We start from the raw sequence: 22,216 nt of genomic DNA on the forward strand, positions 1-22,216 counted from the left end.
TTTTAAAAGGGGAGAAATCAGGAAATGTAATGTACATCTATAATCATTTGATCCTAAGACAGAAAGTCAGCACAGATTTACTTTCTTGGGCCGCACAAAATGAGGTGACAGGCCAGATTTGGGCCGGCACTTTGACACAGTGACATAGAAAATAAAAGGTACACAAAAAACTACAAATCCCAGATGTTAAACAGGAAGTAAAATGGAAGTATATTGGCACGCGCAATAACGCTAAATTAACATTTATATATTCTAATGCAGGCGCAAAAATACAACGTGGTAACGCTCCAACTAAACATATTTCACCATGAGGATCACCCTGTGTCTTACTTTTAACTTGATAACTTTTCCCCACGTTGTATAAACACTACTCCACCATGTGATGGTATTGATTGATAGTTGTAAAAGCAGCCAACGTGCGTTGTTGCAGACATAAAACCTCAAGAAAATAAAGCAAAGCAGACAGCGAAAGCAAGCAAGCATGAAATCTAAACAAGAACACACTGGATTTGATAGAAAAGAGCGGACGGGACAGTGTCGTTTACCTTTGGAGTCATACTGGTGAGTAAAAAAAAAAAAAAAAAAAAAAAAATACCGAACCAATCAATTTGTCACATTTTTTAGACGTCATCTGAAATGGTCGCATCTAAATTTCATTCCCTTTCTTTGCAAAATAAAACGATAAAAAAAAGTGCCAAAAAAGTTTTAATCCTATTTATCTGATGAATAGGAATCCACCCAGATGTATATTAATGATCATTTATTAATGTTATCAATGAGATTGCACAAAGGCATGCCAACAATTTGGAAAAGTGCCAAAATAAACCTTTATTTTTTTTTTCGTCCAAGCAAAGTGGATTGAACACAGTGGACCAGTTGGTGAGTAGGCTATTGTGTTGTTTTGATCAAAATATTTTACTGGAGTCTGCTGATGGCCAAAAAACTGTGTTTAACAATGACCTAGAACCCGACACAACAAGGTTTGAAGTTCCAGTTTAAACTTGTGTGATAAAATCCCCTAATAATCATGTCCTCAAGATTCCCCCACCGACCCACTGTCATTTTGATATTCTAACCTGTCGCACGATGAAGACAATCATACTCGTCTACCTAATTGTTTTCCATTGAATCACAAGCCCTGTGTCAGAACCTCACCTCCCCTTATGTCATCGATTTCAACTATGCAAAGGCATGAAGTTGCATAACTGATTTGTATTGTACAATTTAAAAGTTATAGATCTGTGTGAGTTTTGATTATTTACTTTTGAATAATTTTTGCCAAGATGACATCATTGTATTAGTAGTGTGTAAAAATGTGTGATAGTTTGACTTTAACCATGCAATATCCTTCCTTTTTCATAGTTTGCAATTAGTGTTTTGCTTGTACATTTATGCACACTACACAATGTCACGGCGAGTTGCCAGGGATGCCAGCAAAGGGAGCGGCCGTACATTCAGAGGCCTTCAATCTCCGCTTTACTTGAAAGCTGCCTGGGATGTGAGGAGAAAGCCAGTCACTCCGGCAAACCTCATGGGGTGGGAAAAGGGAGGGGGGGGGGGGGTGGTTAGCCTCAAAACACCTCTGCTTTCATTGCCCTCCCTCGCAGGGTTTTAACAGAAGTTATGTATTTTTGGAGAGACCCCCGGTGATGTGATGGACACGAGCACTGCGTTTGAAATGGAAACCGGCGCATTCTGCCCTGCCAGGGAGGCACCAGGAATATTCCGGTAGGGGTGGGTTTGAATCCACTCTTTGGAATTTTTCAATTTCTTTATTGAGATAATGAAAGGATAAATATAACTTTCAAATTGTGCATTTCAGAACTCACTGTGTTCCAGTGGCAAGTACATTGCTCAGAACTTCACGTGCTGAAGTTCAAATCAGGAGTGGATTTGAATCCACTCTTTGGAATTTTTCAATTTCTTTATTGAGATAATGAAAGGATAAATATAACTTTCAAATTGTACATTTCAGAACTCACTGTGGTCCAGTGGCAAATACATTGCTCAGAACTTCAGATGGTGAAGTTCAAATCAGGAGTGGGTTTGAATCCACGGACGGTGGACGGTGAAAGGAAATGGAACAAGTGAGGGGCCGTCTTTATTGAGGTTTTCCTTTCAAAAACACGTGTAGATATAGGAGCGGCTTTTTCCATTCAGTAACCTCAATAGAGTACCCGCTTGCCACCACAGGCGTCGATGGTTTCTTTCTTCTCCTATCAATTCACTCATGTATACACCGACGACACATGCTGCCTCAGATAACCCGGAGAATGAAAAAAAAGATATGATAACAAAAATGAATGTAATTCACGAGAAGCAATAAATTTAGCTTATCCTCTTGAGTAGTGACTGTTTCCCTTCCTCAACCGTCATTTATTTCCCAAACAGGAGCAAAATAGGATGTGATGATGTAGTACCATGCTAAAAGGATGATGCATGTGTACTACTGCCTCTCTATAACTCACCTGGGCCCCCGATGGCAGGAAATGGAAGAGCAAAAGAGTCATATCCTTCAGTCTGCGCCTCATTCAAATAGGTTGGCATCTGTAAACAAGAACTGTGGCTATCGTGTAGTGGTCAGATAAGAGATGGAGGGAAGGAGACCTCCGGAGAGATGGATCGCAAAGGGCCTAGCACCACCCTGCCACCTTAGGATAATAAACAGCCTAGGAGGTAGGACTCCGGGGAGAAGTCGGGGAGGAGGGGGTCAGATAAGAGCCATCACTCACATTGGCTGCCCTGATAAGACGCAGACGCACTCCGTCACCCTATGTGACATTTGTTTTTCATTCCACTACGACGAGGGAGAAGTCGACTTGATTCATCTCGTCAATGGCTGACGTGCTTCCACTAACGTTGCCCGTGCCAGCCTTCGACCCCGATGGCGCTGAGCGAATGATTTACTGGTGCACAGGACAGCCCACTTGATCACATGGCTCCGGTAGAGGGGACCCCAAGCAAATGTAAACACATCTCAGTGTTCAACCCCTTTTATTTATTTTCGATTACTGCGTATCGTTCTTGCAGTAAGTTCGCAGTAGAGCTGGTGTCCATCCCACCTGTCGAATGTATAGAATTTAACTGAATGCAATTCAAACCATTATTTTAAGAGGTCACTGAGGACAAGCCGTCATTCTTGATAAAGTCAATAAGAACTGTTGAATTACAAGAGAGGAACATTTACCAGTGAAAAGGTACCTTGTAATTACAGCAATCCAAGAAATGTAGAGGTGTCCAACTGTTTAAAATGACCTGTAGGTAACATAGTAATATTTCCTGTGTTTGCTCATTTTAAATCAATAATTTCACACAAATTGTACAAATTTGAATGTCCAAAATTGATCTATCGGGTCAGCATGATTGGAAAAAGCTGTCAATTTATTAATCAATTAATTTTGGCAGCCTAGTTGGAAGACATACGGGCCCTCCGGATGAAATTGAAACTACAATGTGGTCCGCAACAAAAAAAAATAAGTTTCACACCCCTGAATTCTAACATCTTTCAAAAGGATGTGCGGTGCAAGTTTATATGAAATGTAGGTGTCTTGGTCAAGGTAACCACAACAAACATCCAGAAATGTGAACACGGAGTCCTCCCATCAGAAGTCATTTAACCATTTTTTACAGATTCACAGTAGGGCTCATAGCCTGCCAAGTACAAATGTTCCCACCTTGAAAACCGATGACTTCATTTTTTTCCCTTTTTTTAAACATCATACCATACAAGACATATAAACCACTACACGGAATACTAACAGTAAAGACCTCATCTTAGCGTTCCGAGAGGGTAAAACAAGCAGGAAAAGAGCAATAGGTTTCAATCTGTCCCTGGCTGGCCATAAAAACAAAGTTAGACATGAGTTATTGTGAAATCTCCTTGAACAAAAACTCCAGTTACAAGTTGTAAATGATTCTTTGGAGATTCATAATCCTGACGCTGTGCAGTCGCTTCAGTTATTTTGTCTTTTAGCACCTTTTTAATTCCCCAAACAGGCCGGCCAATCAGAGGCCATGAAAAGTAGAGGTAACTCAGATCGCCCTTGGATTGCCTCTGCGGAGGTCACCGACAAGTCAATGATTGGAGAAAGTATAAAACCCCAACTTTACAGCTATTTCCAATTGTTATACTTGGGACTTATGTGCATTGTATTACGCCTAATGAAGGGTGTAAATTTTCCCCTTTACGACTGGACCTTTACTAGGAGAGTTGTAAAACGCAAACTTTTTCTTTTTCGTGCGTTGCCCGTGTTTGTCACCGGTGTTATGGGGGGTTCAGACTGAGCACACATTGTTCCCATTAGTCAGGCTCTACTCCTTCAAAGGGGCCACAGTCTGGATCGTGAGAGAGCTCTCGTCCCGTCTACCAATACGAACTTGACGTTCGACAGACGGGTACCGATTTCCTGAGATTGCTATAGCGCTAACCACACACCCAAAGAAAGAAAAAAAAATCACTCCATGTGAGTGCTGAGAGACGAAGTAGGCTTGACATCAGTGGTCGTCTGCATTGACCCTTTAAGCTCCTGCTCCAACTCACTGCGGGATATTTTAACGTGTTATTTTTTTTTTTTGTGTGAGACCACTTGAAGCATTTTCAACTTAGTAGACACCTTAACTGTGTTCGTATTTGTTGATTATTGTGGTGTCAGACCATACAATGTTTTTTTTGTTTGTAGAGTAGAGATGAAACTGTGATACAGAGATGTCACAAATAACAACTTCCTTTTTAAAATTGCATTTTGGTTTACTTCCAGTCAAGTGCAAGGCAATTACACGTTTCATTGCGTGTGAGTAATGTGCCATAAAAGCATGTCATATATTAAAGATGAACCACTGAGCCCCTGGGAAGTATTATTTATCACTTTTTATCTCCAGTACCAACCTTTTGTGTCAACTGTATTGAACTTGATGATAAAAATATGGGGAAATTTGATAATCAGCTTCTTTGGTAGCCATTTGTCAATGTCATTAGTTTGATACCTTCTGATTACACTTCAAATGTTGATAGCTGGCTTTAAATCTGCGTTCTGACTTAATTTTGCCACTTAAGGTAAAAGTTAGTATTCTGGAGCAAGATCAACAGAATGTTGTACTTTCTAAACCACAGGTGTCAAAATGGCAGCCCATGGGCCAAATCTGACCCGTCGTATCAGTTTGTGTGGCCCGGGAAAGTAAATCATGAGTGCCGACTTTCTGTTTTAGGATTAAATTAAAATGAAGACTATTGATGTATATTACTTTTCCTGATTTTCCCCTTTTAAATCAATAATTGTAATGTTTAAATAATTGTTTCTGTGTTTTTAGTTAAAAAATCATTTTGGAAAATCTAAAAATATATTTGAAAAGCTATAATAAACATTGTTTTAGATCTATAAAAACTGAATATTCGGGGCTTTGAATCCAGTTCTTTTAATCCAATTATAATTTTAAAAAAATCTAAATATTTTATCTAAAATGGTCCAGCCCACATGAAACCAAGTTGACGTTAATGTGGCCTCCGAACCAACCCGAGTCTGACACAATTGTTCTAAACGCTTTAAAAAAAAAAAGCCAAAAAATCTTTGGAAAAAGCGACATTTGGGATGACAGGATGGACTAGGATTGACAAACCAAGCTACTAAAAGGGACATAATTATGTGATCATTTTGAGGCTTTAGAAAAGGTCATGTTATATTTCAAACTCACTGTGTAAGAATGAATGAATGTAATTAATGTAGATGGAAAGAATGGTGACAAGAAAAAGACTGAATAATCTCAATAGGACATTCTGCTTACTTTTTTTTATTTTCATCCCTTATCTTTGCACATTCAGCCTTGTTAATATGATGATGAACAATATTTCGTGAAGGGCGGTTCGACATGTCCATTCTTGGGGGGGGTCTCCTCCCCATGTCCTTCCTTTGTATCCCTCCTTTTCTCTAAAGACCTACAGACCACGAATATATGGGGGTTAGGTGAGAGGAAGGGGAAATGAGGTAGATAATCAGCAGGGAAAGAAACCCACCAGGCAAGGGAAGCAAAGCCCCCCACCCTTCGTGAAAAAACATTTTCATATCAATAATCGAGCAATTTCTCCGCATGCTAATCCATCAAAGCGGGCTGGGGGTCTAATCTGCTTCCTCTTTTCAGGTGTGCCCCCAACTCCATGGCAGACGTTTGTCCCTGCCGTGTGCCACACACAAAAGATGGCGCCCTGTCAGCACTGATTGATCAGAGGAGGTGTGTGGGGGCTATAAAAGAAGAGCCTATCAATGATGCTCTACATCTGCACCTGAAAGGAGCCCCTCGTCTCCTTGGGCGACACAGATAATGAGAGTGGCGCTGTTAACAGCTCCTGGAGCTCTGCTTTTTGTCGTGTGTATATAAGGTAAAGTGCTTCGCTTTGAGATGGGAGGTCGGAAAGAGGGGGGGGGGGGGCAGAGAGGCCTATGCTAGGAAGATTACCATAATGTCTACAAACGCTGACAGAGTTGAATTCAACTCACTCGTTTTGAGATTAGCGGGGCTTTAAAAAAACTGTTGGAAAAAAAGGTGCATTTGCAGAACAATGTGATTTGCGTGTTTGATTTTTAATTTTCAGACTATTTTTCACAGTACGTACTAGGATGTATTTGCCGACGTGTGCATTGTTGGGATTTAAGTCGACCCCCTTTGGTAATGCACGACACAACTATAGTGTAGAAATTTCTACATCGTTTAGGATTCCAAGAATGTGTGATGTAAAATCTGAGGTGGAAAGTTCATTTGTGGATTCAGTAGGTTTAACGAAACCACATTTAAAAATGTTTTTCATCTTAGTTACATCAGTGGATTCACTATTAAATGTAATGGCAACAACAGTGACATTTAAATCTCTTATCATGAATATTGCAATCAACAAAACGATGTGATTATGCGTTTAGAGCAGTTTGAAAATAAAGCAGACATCCCTATGATAGGTGGACAATCCTTCTGCCAGAGGAAGAACACGAGATAAAATGCAAAAGCCTCATTAGTAGCACATTTATCATCTCCTGTCTGTGATTTAAAAGAATGACTGGGTCAAATCTCTTTAAATACCTCGGGGGAAATCAACATTTGTCATTGAAAAGCAAACCTGCTTCTTCTCCCTCGTCTGGCATTAATTTATGTAGCTAAAGCAGCTCCATTCTCCCGCGCTGATTTTAATTTCACCACTGCAAAAAACCTTGGCCAACTGTCTCCATCGATTCATTGCTCGAACACACAATTGTCTCTTTCAATTGGTAGAAGTGATACTCTCCAAGAACGTGCCCACCAGCCCCATCCGTAGACACCGGGCATGTGATGCAAATGGCCTTTTTGTGCAACACTTTAGCGTGTGAAACACTTGCAAATGATTCCTCTGATGTCCACAATTAAAAAGGGATTACACCCATGTTGAACCGAACGGGGTACACGCCAGGAACAAGAGGAGGGATGATATATTATGAATGTGTTATTAATGCGCAACTCGGCAAGGTCAGTGAAGTCAAGATGTGTGTTGAAATATGGATGTCACCCTCAAAGAGAAGGCTAACATCGCTGCAAGTGGACCCTCTGGACACACGTTGCGTGATAGAATATTGATATGTTTTTGGAGCTGTACTGTTTTCTGTGGCCAGCACAGCCAATGTTTAATGCTAGTGGCAGCATCGCTTTAGGCTTCCCTTTGACAGTGACCATCGCAAACTACATGCCTTACAGACTGCTTTTTATCATACCATTTTTCCCAGTATGTTTTGACATAATAACACAGTTTTCAGCTTTCAACTTCCAATATTACTGCAGCAATTGAACAGATGTATATGTGTATGTGTATATATATATATATATATATATATATATATATATATATATATATATATATATATATATATATATATATATATATATATATATATATATATATATATATATATATATATATATATATATATATATATATATATATATATATATATATATATATATATATATATATATATATATATATATATATATATGTGTTTATTTGTATATATTTATATATGTATATGATAATCGACATAAATTGAAGACCCTGGCAATTTTAGGCTTAACCGAAAAACCTCAAATAATCATGAAAATGAAACAATGGATACTTGGACTTGGACATTTTATTTACATCTTACAAATGTAAGGGATCGTGTTTACTCATTTGATGAAAAAGATTTGAGGTGAAAAAAAAATCACCTTTCTTCTAGTCTATGGCTCTCTCTTCCATACATTACACTTCTTGCCTAATACATTCCTTGGTCTCACAAAACGGTGAGGCATATGTATGGAAACAGTTGTGTGTTTAGTGATAAAAGTAAAAGATGAAAAGTGAAAAGTTTACTGCAGTTCTTAATATTTTGGTTATTTTGAAAAAAAATTGCATGTCTCCTTCCACTAAAAGCAGCTTGACTGATTATTGTAAAATGTGAGGTCACTTCCGAATATGAATGAGAAAATGTTTGGGATTCATAAGAAAATGGCAATAGATAAATGCCTTGACAATAGACCATATTAATCCCACCAGGGAGATTGCAATCTCTTTGGAGTTGTTTTCCCAATTTTAGCAGATTGATATCTTTGCATCTTAGCTTGCACACCACCTGTCTTTCTATTAGCTTTGCTGAGCAAGGATAACAAAGACTTAGATATGATGAGGCGCATTGTCAGGAAAGCGGCCAAGAGTGCAGAAGCTGAAGTCCTGAAAGAAGCACAGAATGGTGTTGAAGCAACACCAGAATGAGCGTTTATCTATTTCATGCCAGTTCAGACAGAATAATCTGCCATATGTAAATAGCTTTTCAATAATTAATGCACTTCCTCTGCTTTTATTTGCTTTAAGCCGCAGTCACACATGCACTGGCTGGCACCGGGCAAGACACAAATTAGAGGACGTTTTATGAGAAATATTCAAAGCGCCGCCTGCTTCCGGAATATCAGTTATTATTTTTGATGTTGCAATTTCTGACACTTTGATGCAATCAGCGAGTAGCCACGGCATTCAGCCCTCTCCGGGGAGGGAGCTGTCAGGAGTGAGGAGCCGGTTGGGTGGATAATTAGGAGAGATCAAACCTCGCTAGTTAGTAGGCAGGGACGTGGAGGCAAATGCCAAAAACCATCCAATGTTGCGCAAACGCTTGTTCAAGGATATCCTAATTGCTGTAAGTGGTTCCTTTAGGACTGACACTTCAAACACTAGGCTGTTGCATGATGTCATGACTCCCTGTTGCCCCCTTTCACAATAGGAAAAAGGAGGTGGGCTATTCGCTGGCAAATCTGACGACAGTGACCTTACTTCACGTAGACATATGAACCATAACAGTAGCAGATAGTGTACTTTTAGTTGCTGTTTTACAGAGGTCTATAAATACCAAGTCAGCTCTGATTTATGCGCTTATGAAAGGTCCGATTATAAGATTATCCTTGTTTGTGGGGTGTCTTAAAAGTTATTTTTGCCTATTAACGATTGTAAGGCCTTCTAAAAATTGATGGACATAATTTTGCTTCAAACAAACGAGATCCTCTTACTGTATTTTGTTAAATAATATCTTCCTGGCTAGGTGCTGTACAAAGTTCAAAGTAATTCTTGTGCACAAAGTCTACATTTAAATACCAGAGTTGTGTGATTGCCAATGTGAGCAGACAAGGTCTCTTGTGCCTGTTAATTCAAAGTGAGAATGCACTGCTCTCTGTCGGTACCATTTCCAGCCTACCTCTCCTTCAGTCCTACCCTTTGCAGTTCAAAGCAAAGGAGAGGCGAAGGTGAGTGCAATTAGTTGAAAATCAGTCAGAACAAATTGTTGTACGACTGTGAGATGTCGGTTGTTTTGTCGCTGGAAGAGTGACCCACTAAGGATGACCCCTGTAACTAATATTATATGAAAAATGGTGCGCTCTTAAAGAAGCAGACACTCATCGATTAACGGAACTTGAATCAGAATTTTCAACCTGTTTGTGTCTGCCTCGCAGCTACTTCAAAAGAAAATGTTTCAAATCAAAAAGACAAATTTCAGAAACTATTCACACATTCAAGAAGCTCACACGAACCAAATCGCAGTTATTCTATTTAGTCCACAACATGCTGAATCTTCCTGTCACTCTGTTGTGCATGTGAATCGTGAGTGTCATTGATCATCTCATTAAAATACACAACACAAAAGAAGGTGATCTTTTCCATTCAGCTCTGGAATTCAAGCTGAAGACACTCAACCACCGAAGCCCACAATTGAAGGCAGACACCAGACACACTCAAACCATCAAACATCGCCGAATCTCTTTCGCACGCAAATGGAAGAGCCATGAATTGGTAACATAAAAGTTTATATGGTTAGGAACACATGAGTTTTACTTTCCACATTGATTAAGGAACAGTGAACATAACAAAAACTTCAAGTTGGTGAACTAATGGAGCAAAGAACAATACCACAATAGATTTCTTAGTTTGTGCTTCTTTTTAATTGTGAACAAAATGCATTCACAAATGTTACTGAAAGAATTTTATTTGAAAAAAAGTTCATCACTCCTAATTAAGAGCAGTTTTCAAGAGACCGAACCCCTTAATGATGAAGATTGTAACACAGTTGAAGGTTCTGGCTCATTTTAAACCTGACTGCGCTGCTTGGTAGCTTTAAGGATGATGTCATTCTCCACTCATTCACCTTCGCCGAGTGGCCTCTTTCACTGTCACAGCTTATCTGAAATGCCAGCCTTCCGTGTACCATAATATGAAGACCGCGAGTCTATAAGATGGCCCTCAACTCCCTGAGGTTAGCGGCGGCATTGCCGTCCAACGTTCTGCCGCTTTTCTGCTGATCGACCTGATTAATTCCTCCGAATGCGGGTTTGTCTTCATGCAGCCCAGTCAATGACTTCATATAGTGGGGAGAGGGCACCAAAGGGACCGGCAATCAGGTTCAAACAGTAACTACAGCTCACTTGGTCTGCAGCTACTGAAGACAGCCTTAAAAAAGAGATGAGTTGTGGAAAAACAAGAGTTGAAAACATCAGAGTATCTTTGCATTGGAGACCTACAGTAGAACCTTTTTAACCTTCCTTCCTTGTGTTTTGTGAGATTGTAATTGGCAAGTCAATGAATTATTAGCGTATTGTACTGACAGGGGGAACAGTGTCTCTTTCTAGCAGAAATGTCATTAAATATAACTTTGCTTTTATAGAACAGAGGTTTCACATAGCTTAAGAGGAGTCTTGAATAAAAAAATAAAATGGCTGCTTTGAATACCAAGCTCAAACTTTTTACTATGGTTAATAATGTGTCGAACGAGAGTTCCGTGCTACAGAAGTTGCCCGCCATTCACCTTGAGTCGTAACTGATGTGGTCTCATATAACAATAGTTGGCGTGAGGAAAAGCACTTCTTAAATAAGTCAAACAAAATTGATGTCATTCACTTTTTGGGAAACTCAATGATGATTTGGACTTCCCAATAAAAGGAATGGGAAAACGTTTCAAACTTACGACCCTGCGTAACTCAATCTTGCGGTTATGGGATTGTAAAAATATGACAATTTCTTGAAATGCACTATAAATTTGCTGGATTGCTCTTGACGTCGTCAGCGCCCGTAACGGTTGCCGCCGCCCTTGCAAGTCCAGTCAATTCATATCGTGCGGTGTCACAAATCACAGCCCCCCTTCAATCTCTCCCCTAGCCCACCGGGGAATAATATGGCACTTTGGAGGCCTTTCACTTCTTTGCGTTAACCCGGCCTACGTGGGAAAAATAGATGGGCTGCTTACCCATCCATCCTGCCCATGGGATGGAAAGTAGTTGGAGGGGAGGGGTCGGGAATAAAATGGCGGCCCCAGTCGTGATGCACGGTGCTGCGAGCCCATAAACCAGACCATCGGCTGACCTCTGAGGCGCAGGGGGGGGGGGGAGAACAGACTGGGCCTTTACGACCATCACCAGATTTAACAGCCAATAATGACTGAAATAACCGCTTAAACCTTTACGGACCCTCACAGCCGCTCTGGAGCGGTGACGGCAGAGCAAGACAGGAATAAAAGGCAAGGTAGCGCCTGAGTGATATATTCGGCCGGTGCGCTGACAGCGACCATGTTTCAAGCAAAGAGAAAATGACAGATGCGGGAAGGGAGCGCAGCCCGATACGTGCACGCGTTTAAGTAGAGCCAACTGGCCTCTGCGCTCCCATTCCTGATGAATGTGCGACAGGGAGAGGTGGACCAGGCGTGAAGACAGGAATGATGGCGTAGAGTAAACAAAATAACACTGAAAGTACGCCATTAAATCTGGATGAGGTGCTGAATTCTGTCGAGAAGGGAATCCGTTCATTTGGTTTGAAGTTGCTTAGATGGACAACACTCCTTAATGAAGATATACCACTGAAACCAGCACAGACATCAAGTGCAGTGAATATTTAAATTGTCATCAAAACAGCCAAATGAATGTTCAGTTAAGACAATTACATTAAGCATCAAGAGGAAAAAATAATTGCTCATTTTGTACAGTTACAATGTATTGCTTCCAACAGTATACACGTAATGATATAAAAGGCACTTTGAAATTGAAGTATATGAAAAATCTTAACTGTTGAGTTAAAGTGAAATTTAAAAGAAAATACAGTCTGTTTAATAGACCTTTCTCCTTCATCCTCACTCGCCTCCTTTTGGACTCACATCATAAGGCTAATTCATTAACTGTTGGCAGCAAACTTCATTCTAATTTCCAATAAACTCTCCAAAGCTAATACGTGCTCATGAAAAGGAGGCACGCTTCACAGGCTGGCGTGTGTTCAAGCGACATATGCTCGCATAATCTCTTTAAAAAGCGCCATCCAAGTCCAAATTTAATTATGTAAGAGCACAAACGGAATCAGAGTGCCGACACAGCAGAGCTCTGATACGGAACGCTGTGCCACTTCCTACGGCATTCTGCTCATTTGTTTATTGCTCAAGCCTGGAGTCCACCTAAGCGTCCTCCAGCATTGCCTCGCTCAAGCAATGGATTGTCCTTTTAAAGTCATCTGGCCGAAATACAATGTATTGTTCTTGTTATGGAGCTTGATGCATTTTAACTGACACTCTAGCAATTACATCTATTGGTGTATTGTTTAACACACTGAAGACAATGGCTCTTAAGTTGATTTCATTCAGTTTATTAACATTTACACTCAGTATTGGGAAACAATGGTTTTGGAGTGGAAGTCGGGTCAGATTTAGAGTTAAGGTTAAGGTATTGAGATTCCAGATTCTGGTAATGTAGTGGTACCTGTTTGGGATATCATCGGGCGGACCATTGCAGTCCCACAGATAAATGTCAAAAGCGAGTTGTAAGTCAATTGGTTGGAGAAAAGTTGAGTGAAGTCAGAAGATTAGGTGGACTTAAGCCGAGTCGGATCAGGTCACAAGGTTCCCGAGATGAGTCACAAGTTTTTCAAGATAAGGAGGGTCAAATTAGTTTTTGGACTCCAGGCAAGGAGAGTAAAAAAACTGGTTTGCTTTGGGATGCTGAGACTACTGATCCTTTGGAAATAGTGTGACGGATAAGGGGGCGAGACTTGGAATTTATGTGGGTTTAGGACTATGGATAGGAGTTATAATGTTGGTCTATGTAGGCTAAGTACACTGAGCATTCACTTTTCTGTAGCAATGTCGATGAAATGTTAGCAAGGCTCAAACACCCCTCAAAACACTGCTGAGAATGTGTAAAAATATCTTTATCATCATCAGAAAAACTCCACCAATGGTGGCCGGCAAGGACTTTATCCGAGATACCAGGTCACCTTTTCTCCATGTAACCGTAGCAATAAATCCTGTGACAAAACTGCATATCTTAAGCACCTTACTGGCGACTTTCTGAGTGCACAGGCTCCACTTGGCACGATAACATTGCACCCTGAACAATGGTCTAATCTTCATGGCACAGGTAGCATTGGGATTGTCTTGGATGTGCACTCTGGTTTGTCCCAGAATTAAAGCTCCCTTCTGTATTCCCATTGTGTCTTTTTAACCAATAAATTAAAGAGGATTTCAACAAGGGCAGGGGTAAAATATTCTGAGATAAACAAATCTGGCTAAATAAGTTGGAAGGAGTTTCACAAACTCATTCTGTAATGGAGAGGTGGCTTAAGATAACCACGTTTGATTTAGACATTTTCTTACACAAAGAATGTGGAGAAGTGAGCCTCTAAGCTCTTGCGGGACAGGCTTCTTTCCACCCCCACTTTTTTTGTCATATCAGATGCCATAGCTTTGTTAGATAGTTGACTTTACTATTTGTATTTATAGAAGCCAAAAGGTTTGTGAATAAATAAAATGAAATTGTCAACGAGCATTGTTTGTAGATTATATATTCAGGTCACTCTCTCGCCTTGGAAATCTTTTAATTTTTTAAATCCATGCAGATGTTTGTTTCTTTAACAAACAAAAAAAAAATACTTTTGCAAGTGCATCTCAGATGAACATTGAAAGCATTCTTAAGTAGCTGAGTTTCTATTTGACAAAAACCTCAAAGCGTTGGAGATAATACATGTGGATTGAAATGCAATCTGCCTCTCGCGTCTCGCCGCGATAAGTGAAGCCTCGACAAGACCTGACTTCCTCGTCTTATCTGGCGAACACATTTGATACCAGGAAGTCGTTGTGCCAATGGGAACTCTTTGAGAGATTGTAGTAAAACACATCCAATTCATTGCAACATTGCAAAACTTCCGCCGCCTTTTGTAAACTATGTTTATGTGATCGTTGAGCTGCGGTGTTCTAATGTATGCTAGACTTTTGTCATCATTTCATTTGGGCTGGAAGATTATTACAAGAAGTGTTTTTGAATGTATTTCACAGATTTAAAAAAAATAGTTTATTCAAACATTGCAGTGATTACTAGTCAATGGAGAGAGATTATATTTCAGTTGTATTATTGTATTTACTGAAATTTTTGCATTCTGACATTCACTGTTGCTGTTCTTCCTTGCCTAATCCATCAGGAAATATTGCTGAACTCTGGACTATTTTGTGAATTAATGTCTATACAAATAAACTTGGCTTGAAGTATTTCCTCTGGCAAAGAAAAGAAGATAAAAAAGATCATTATGTACCTGGGAGTGAACTGAATTCAGCATCTCTCTCCAGTATTATACCACAATACAGTTAATCTTCTGTAATTATAAAGCTTTACAGACATTTACATATTAATCTGCTTGGCCGGCCACCATCAGGGTGTTCTAAATCAAGAGTAGAGGTTAATAGGCGGAAGAAGGCGAAGCAGGAAAAGAAGGGGAGAAGATAAGGGAGATGATGGTTACGCAGCGAGAGCAGTCACTTCAGGTGCGGCTTTATCGTGGCAGTGAGCGGCAGTGAGGACCTTTTCTTATGTAATCTGTGATTTTATTCAACCCGCGTATCAGATGATTGTCTGAGAGAAGAAAAAAAAGCCATTTTGAGGGGAGCGAAGCGCTATGAAAAGGATCGCCTCCCCGGCAGTTCACCCCTCCATGTCGAACCAGCCGCATGGCACCGAAGGTCAGCGGAATTATTGGAGGCGGCAGTGAGCAAGACAATGATACGGCCTTAACCCTCATTTAGAGGTGCCATTTTCCCACCTGACCCCTCCTGCTTGCTAAAGTGTTATTTTTCCATGTTATGAAATGTGATAGCTCTCTGGTGAAACAGGAGTCTCCAGTTAGCGAGGTAATGCAGCGACAGCATGCCCTGGGGGCCTCGGCACGCCTCGCATCGCCTTGCATTGCTTCTCGACAGTTCAATTGGAGAAAAAAAAAGAAAAAAAACTGCGCTCTAACGGCACACTAGAGCCTGGAGATTGCCCACTTAGCTGAGATGATGATAATGTCGCTGTGAATTTCACCCAAACGTGTCATTTTGAAACACGGAGGCCTGTGTCGTTCATGTGGCTGTGTATAGGTGCGTTCACATGAATGTGTGTGTACGTGAGAAAGGAGAGTTTGAGCGCAACAGTGTATGTGTGTGTGTTCGGCTGGAGTGTTCAGTGGAAGCATTTACAGTCAATAATTGATGACGAGCAGTGATTAAGTGGCCATGAAGATCATGTTCCTAATGCTTGTCCGCCAATTAAAAAGCTAACTTTTACCTGGTGGGTGTGGTGTTAATAAGTCAGGTGGAAAAAGAAAATCATAAATGGATAATGCCTCATTAAATTCCTATCATATTGCCATTAATGTAAAACGACACGAGACGGTAGCTGAATAATTCAGCGTTATGTGTGCAATGTTGTATGGGAATCTGGACAGGATTTCTTTTTCCATTAGTGTTTTTCAACCCATTTGAGGGACTCGGGTCGATGGTTTGAAAAGAGGCTATATGATTAAGAGATACCGTCTTTAGATGAGTTGAACACCTGTCACTCTGGTACTCGTTTGTATAAAGAGCACTAGCAATGAGTAAAGAAGGTCTGCCTCATAAGTTGACTTTTAATTTTCTAGTTTTTCGAAGTAATGAAGACAGGCTTCCACATCTGTCTTGTCTGAAACTGTAAACGGTTCAGACAAGACATTTATTTTCATCTCTTCTATACAAATTAACATCATTTCCAGTTTTGCTGCAGCATTTTTCCTAATCACATATTCAATGCCAAGGGAGATTAACGCAATGCGCGGGGATGGCACCAACCTTTCGTCAAAATATCGGTGCCTAGAGGGCAGCGTCAAGTAACGCTGGGGTTCAGAGGCAGATTAAAAAGGTGAGGTGTTAGGCTATTGAAGTCAGGGGGAGTCCACACCATCCCACTCACAAGTTGTGGACCTACCGTTCCAAGCAGATGCCAACTTTCTGTGAGTATTCATATTTTGTCACTGGTGCCTTGCATTTCAATCCATCTGTTTGTGATTTGTGACAGAGTACCAGTTAAAAATAGTGGCTTTTGAGACTCTGGAACAAATTACTCCAAATGTATAATAAATCTCAACTGCAGTTGTTTCAAAACTTTGAGTTACCACTGTAGACTAAGAACATGTGAACACTAAGAGAGGGGGTGCATCTTTGCTGGTAATAAGTCAAGCTCATTGATCTTGAACCACCCTGACAAATGAGTGAGGCGTGCTTAAGACTAGGGTCTGCTGCACACATGCGGCGGAACTTCCGTGTCTCTCACAATTCTCACACAAACATGCTAGGGCATCAAGTGAAAGAGACAATTAGCAAGCACAGCTGACTCTTCGAAACGTCCTTCGTCATTCCCCCACCGTTTTTCTGTTAATAGGGGCGTGAGTCTCCGTTTATTAGATGTGATTATCCACCCAAAGCTGTATGTAGATTAGTTTTATTACATCCCCTCCTGAAGACCCCCCTCCCTCTATTTAGACAGAAAATGTAATTTAATGATGTAACTTAGATATAAATCTGCATTTACAGGGCCGGATTCCCACTCAAGCTCCAGTTGCGACATGTCGGCTGATTAAACTATCAGGCTGACAAGCCCGCCAGCCACACAAGAGGACAGGCAAAGGTACAAAGGGACCTCTTATTGCAGAAAATCCCCCAGAATAGCTAACGGTGGGGATATGCTAATAACTTATTTTCAATCAGGGTCTCCATTCAGACGTCGCAATCACAAAAAAATCTGGAGGACCCAAGCAGCCCAACTTGAGAAGTGTATACTCTCTGTATATATGGCCTCAGTGTCTATATATACACAATTTGAAACACATCCACAGACACACTTATCTCAGCAATTCCCTTATCCAGCTGAATATGATGACTGGCTTTGGGAATGACCTCCAGGCAATAGGACAAGCCCTTTTTTCAGTGGGTGCCTCCCCCTCCTTTCAGTTTTCCTTCCACAAAAAGAACCCAAGAGAGCGGTGACCTTGCTGCTGGCCTGTGAGTGAAATGGGGCAACATCTTGTCACCTGCCAAACAAGCCCATTCGAAACTGGGTTTGTTGCCTTTGAAAGGCCCCAACGATGGCTCCGCTGATAAGTAAGAAAAGGTACGTCGGGGAATGTTTGTGCTTTTATTCAGAAAATTTAACAGGAATTAAAGGCAGACCTAATGGAAATTCAGCGGCAGGGATGTGAAGCGTATTGTTACAGGACGCATATGGCACCGTGGACAAAGGTAAAGGATCTATACACCGCCATGGCTTTTAGTTGGCTAAACGATGACAACACACATTGAAAAAATAAATAAATAAGGCACCTAAAGAGAGCAGACCAAGGTCAAATGCTTGTGGTTCAAAACATCTATTCATTCTTAACACTCCCAATGGTAAGGCATATTCTATATAAAGAAAAGCTACTCCAATTCACAACTATAGCCAGTTTAGAGTCTTCACTAAAACAAACAGCTACATTTTTTAAATGTGGGGAGAAGCCAGAATAGAGAAAACCCACACTAATTTACACCCACAAGCCATAGCTGAGGCTAGAAGCCTGAGCCTTACTGTGAATCAGACATTCTGACCACTTGTCCATCATTCTACTCACCCTAAAACAAGTACAGTACATATTTTTGACATGATTTACTAGTGAAAGATTATCATCAAAAAAAATGCACCCAAAACCGTGCTACCTGACTTTTAAGGATTTTAGGGTTAGGGTAAAAAGTCAAATATTAATATTGTGATGCTTTTTGAATTTATTGTCATTATGCAAGTATATTGAGATTTAAAGCTTTCACCACATAGTGCACAAATAACAAAAGAAAGGCAAATAAATAATCAATAAATAAAAACTGAATGAATAAGTAGTCCAAGTAAGGTCAGCAGAGTGGGGCGGGCTTGTTCAATATATAGTAATGATAAATAGATATTCACTAAATAGTAATGATGAATAAATAATCATGAAAAAGTAATAGATAAATAACTGGTTAACATAATGAGTAAGTAGTATTGTATATTGAGGTAGGTCTTGCTTCCTGTCTGCAAGCAGAGCTTGTTGTGATTTTTCCACTCCAATAGTAGTATAAGTAAGTGTTTTGCTCAAAGCAAAAAGTGTGACAAGTCCTCACCACAAAGTACTGCGAAAACCAGTTGTGCAGTTTTAGCACAATCACGCAAACTAACAGACATACCAGCGGGTGACAGAAAAATACTGTCCATACATGGCGGAAGTAACAAAGCTAATGTCTGAATATGTTAATGATGTTCCTGAAGCCAATTAACTTTAAGAAGGTTTTGTTTTCAAAGAGCCATGTCTGGGACAGGGTTTAAAATTCATTATGTGCACAGAAAATACAAATCCACCCAGAACACGTGCAGAGAGTCTGGAAATGTCTCCTTATGTGGGTATTGCGTGTTTGTGTGTGAGCTCTCCAAACAAAAGCTGGCATCTCTTATGGTCTTGCACAAATATTTTTCTAATGTAAACCATCCTATAGGAGCATCTAATTAGCGGGCGTCAGACTGCATGTGGCTGAGGAATCGCAGCCAACTGTCAGCTTTTCCTGATCCCCCCCAATCAGTTTGGGAGGAGAAGGGGTCCAGTTGAAGGAAGAACCAGCAAATGTTGCATGGGGGTGGCAATTAATGGCCTAAGGTACAGCCATTCGTTGGCCAGCCATGTGTGGTGATGCCCGGACCCCTGTCCTGTGGCACTTTTGGGGTAATTAGGCCCACAGATGCAACAGTAAATGACGAATGCAGGAGAGCATGCTGGGAAAAGTGTCATTACCATGAGGGCCTTGGTATATTCTCAAATACCAGGAGTGTCTCAATTAATTGCTGGGAGTGTTGTGTAGTGGAATAAATACATGCCTTTCTTTCGAAGCTAGTAGAGATACTCAGAAAACAAGTAATGATGAATGAAAAAGCTGATTTCATTGGGTTATTCACATCGACCCTGAACTGTTCTCCGAGCAGTTTCAAGGCAAAACAATATTGATTTTCAAACAGTCTTCATTGACTTCATCTGTGTTTTTATAACGTTGGAGTTCATCTTGCTATTTTTAGAACACCGACACAGCAAAAATTTATAACCGCAATGAACATTTGACCATTGAACTTCGGTAACACAACTATAGAGAAAATGATATAAATTTCATTGCCTTTTAATTTGATGTGCTTTGTTATTGATTGAAAGTTTTTACAATGAACTGAAATTGCAAGTTCATTTACATTACTCGATAAAATAATCACCCTTGAAATGAACAAACTGCCTACTGCTGAGTACCCAAACACCCCCACGGCCGCTATTTGAGGAAATACGATAAACAGGGCAGATTGGCTGGAAAGCCCCCAGGGTTGAAGATCCAAAGAAAGGTCACAGTGGCCCGGCATGGGCCGGTGGCATCGTCATTAAAAAGAAAAAAAAATTGCTCTAATTAACCATTTGAAGAAGCGTGGATGTTCTTGACTACAGAAATTGTGCCTTTACTACCTAGTCGTGAATTAGGCTATAAAAATAGCAACGAATATGACTTGAAAGGGGCATGGAGAGGGCATGAAAGGTAGCAGTGGAGAGCAAGTGAGGTGTTTCTAAACCAGTTCCCCTGATGTTGCTGATTAGTGCATGAAAACTATGATAGGAATGTACTGTTTCTTTTGTTGTTGTTGTTTTATACCTACCCCCATGTTTAAAATCCATGATTCACTTTGCATAAACAACAACAACAACAACAATAGCAAGGCAGGTTCTTCAGTAGAAGGCACACAATGAGCTCAAGGCTTGCTCATAACATCTCATTATAGTTAATGAGTGCTGTGTGTTTACAATGTGTAGCTCCATAGAGCTCACAGTGTTTGCCCGTCCCCTCCTCTCAATGGAGATCACTCAGCACGCACACACACACTAAAAACAAAGGAGGATTTGTTTAGCCAAGGGCTGTGTTGCTTCCCATCTGGATCACAGTCCTCTATCGAGTTAGCATGAGCAGCCCCGGTTCAACAGGAATGCCCCCAATCAAAATGGATTACAAAACCAATCGATGACATTGGATCCAGGTTTCAAATGTACATACTCAACTTCTAATTTGTTAATATGTGCAGCGAAAAGTGGGAAATGCCGTGTTTGCTTTTGGACACATTTGTCAGTCAGTTGTAATGAATTTCAATAAAAAGTAAAGTATGTTGTGAACTGTAAATATTATGTTACTTATGATTGATTATATTGCTCAAGCGGGATTGGATTATCAGGAATTGCGGGAAATACAATAACTGCTACATAGACAGCTCAAGATACAATTTTACTAAAAGTAAAGTACAAGATGTGTTTCTTGATCACATATTTTATTCACTTTTAAAAAAAACAACTCTATAAGAACAATTGTAGAGTATTTCTTCATTAACAGAGCTATTTAGTGTTAAATACCTGATACTCATATTTGAGCCCTTTGGCATCTAGGTATAAAAGAATGTTTATTTAGAAAATGTTTTATAATTCTGGATCCTTTGTGTATTTGATGAAATCAAAAATCTGTATTATGTCTAGTTACCGATTTCAATCTGATTACCTGACTGTGAAGTCAAAACCAGGAAAAAGAAAAGCTTCTTTGCTTTTGTGTGTTAAACAGGTATGCAAAAACAATTAAAGTCAAAAACATTTTCCAGAACGGTTCATCTCTGTCGGAACAACACATACCTGACTGAGTGCACGGCGCACCTATCTGCTAATTAAGCCAAATAACAGATTATCAAAACCTAAAATCCGTGAGGTGAAAGCTGCAGGAGAGTTCTGCATGATGTGCTCTCCTTCTTAATCACTTCTAAAGGAAGCGTGGCATTCCTGAGGCTGATTGAGTCCCACCGCCGGCACGCTCTAATCTCTAATTCAAATATCTCCTCAATCTCTTGGCAGTGTGGCACCAACGAGGGCATGTAACATCCAGGTTTGAATAGCATTTCTTTTACAAAAAGGTCCCCCTTTGGGTACAATGCATGTTAGTACTAGAAAACAAGGCCAGATAGCACACTGAGATGACAGCTGATTAACCTGCAATAAGTATATACATATATTTATTTTATATTATTATGTTTATATTTATATATACATATATTTATTTTATATTATGTGTATGTATATATATGTATATATGTATATATATATATATATATATATATATATATTACAGATTTTTTACACCCATAATTATTGAGAATGTGAAATATTACTAGTTTGATTAGTTTATTTTGTGTGTATCAGTTGTTACAAATGTTTCCTCTTTTGAAATATATAAGGATTTTCTGCTTAAGAATAATAATTTAAAAATAAGCTATTTTAGTTCCCAAACTAACGAGTTTGTTTTGAATGATGAAATTC

At 39.9% G+C, this 22,216-nt stretch overlaps 2 long non-coding RNA genes across 4 annotated transcripts in view; one reads left to right on the forward strand and one right to left on the reverse strand.

Moving 5' to 3' along the window:
* Window positions 1–664, reverse strand: part of LOC144194843 (uncharacterized) — a 129,471-nt gene extending 128,807 nt beyond the window's left edge. For both annotated transcript variants that reach the window (XR_013326001.1, XR_013326002.1), the window contains exon 1: window positions 546–664. This is a non-coding gene — a long non-coding RNA (uncharacterized LOC144194843). The remainder of the gene's footprint in view (window positions 1–545) is intronic.
* On the forward strand, window positions 212–18,729 carry LOC144194844 (uncharacterized). Of its 2 annotated transcripts, none has more exons than XR_013326003.1 (4): window positions 212–561; window positions 6,133–6,370; window positions 17,376–17,469; window positions 17,550–18,729. It is a non-coding gene; the product is annotated as an uncharacterized LOC144194844 (long non-coding RNA). The 2 variants fall into 2 exon arrangements; XR_013326004.1 differs by lacking the exon at window positions 212–561 and adding an exon at window positions 632–879.
* Window positions 18,730–22,216: the final 3,487 nt, after the last annotated feature.

The sequence above is a fragment of the Stigmatopora nigra genome, chromosome 3 (genome assembly GCF_051989575.1).
Source record: "Stigmatopora nigra isolate UIUO_SnigA chromosome 3, RoL_Snig_1.1, whole genome shotgun sequence".
NCBI lineage: Eukaryota > Metazoa > Chordata > Actinopteri > Syngnathiformes > Syngnathidae > Stigmatopora > Stigmatopora nigra.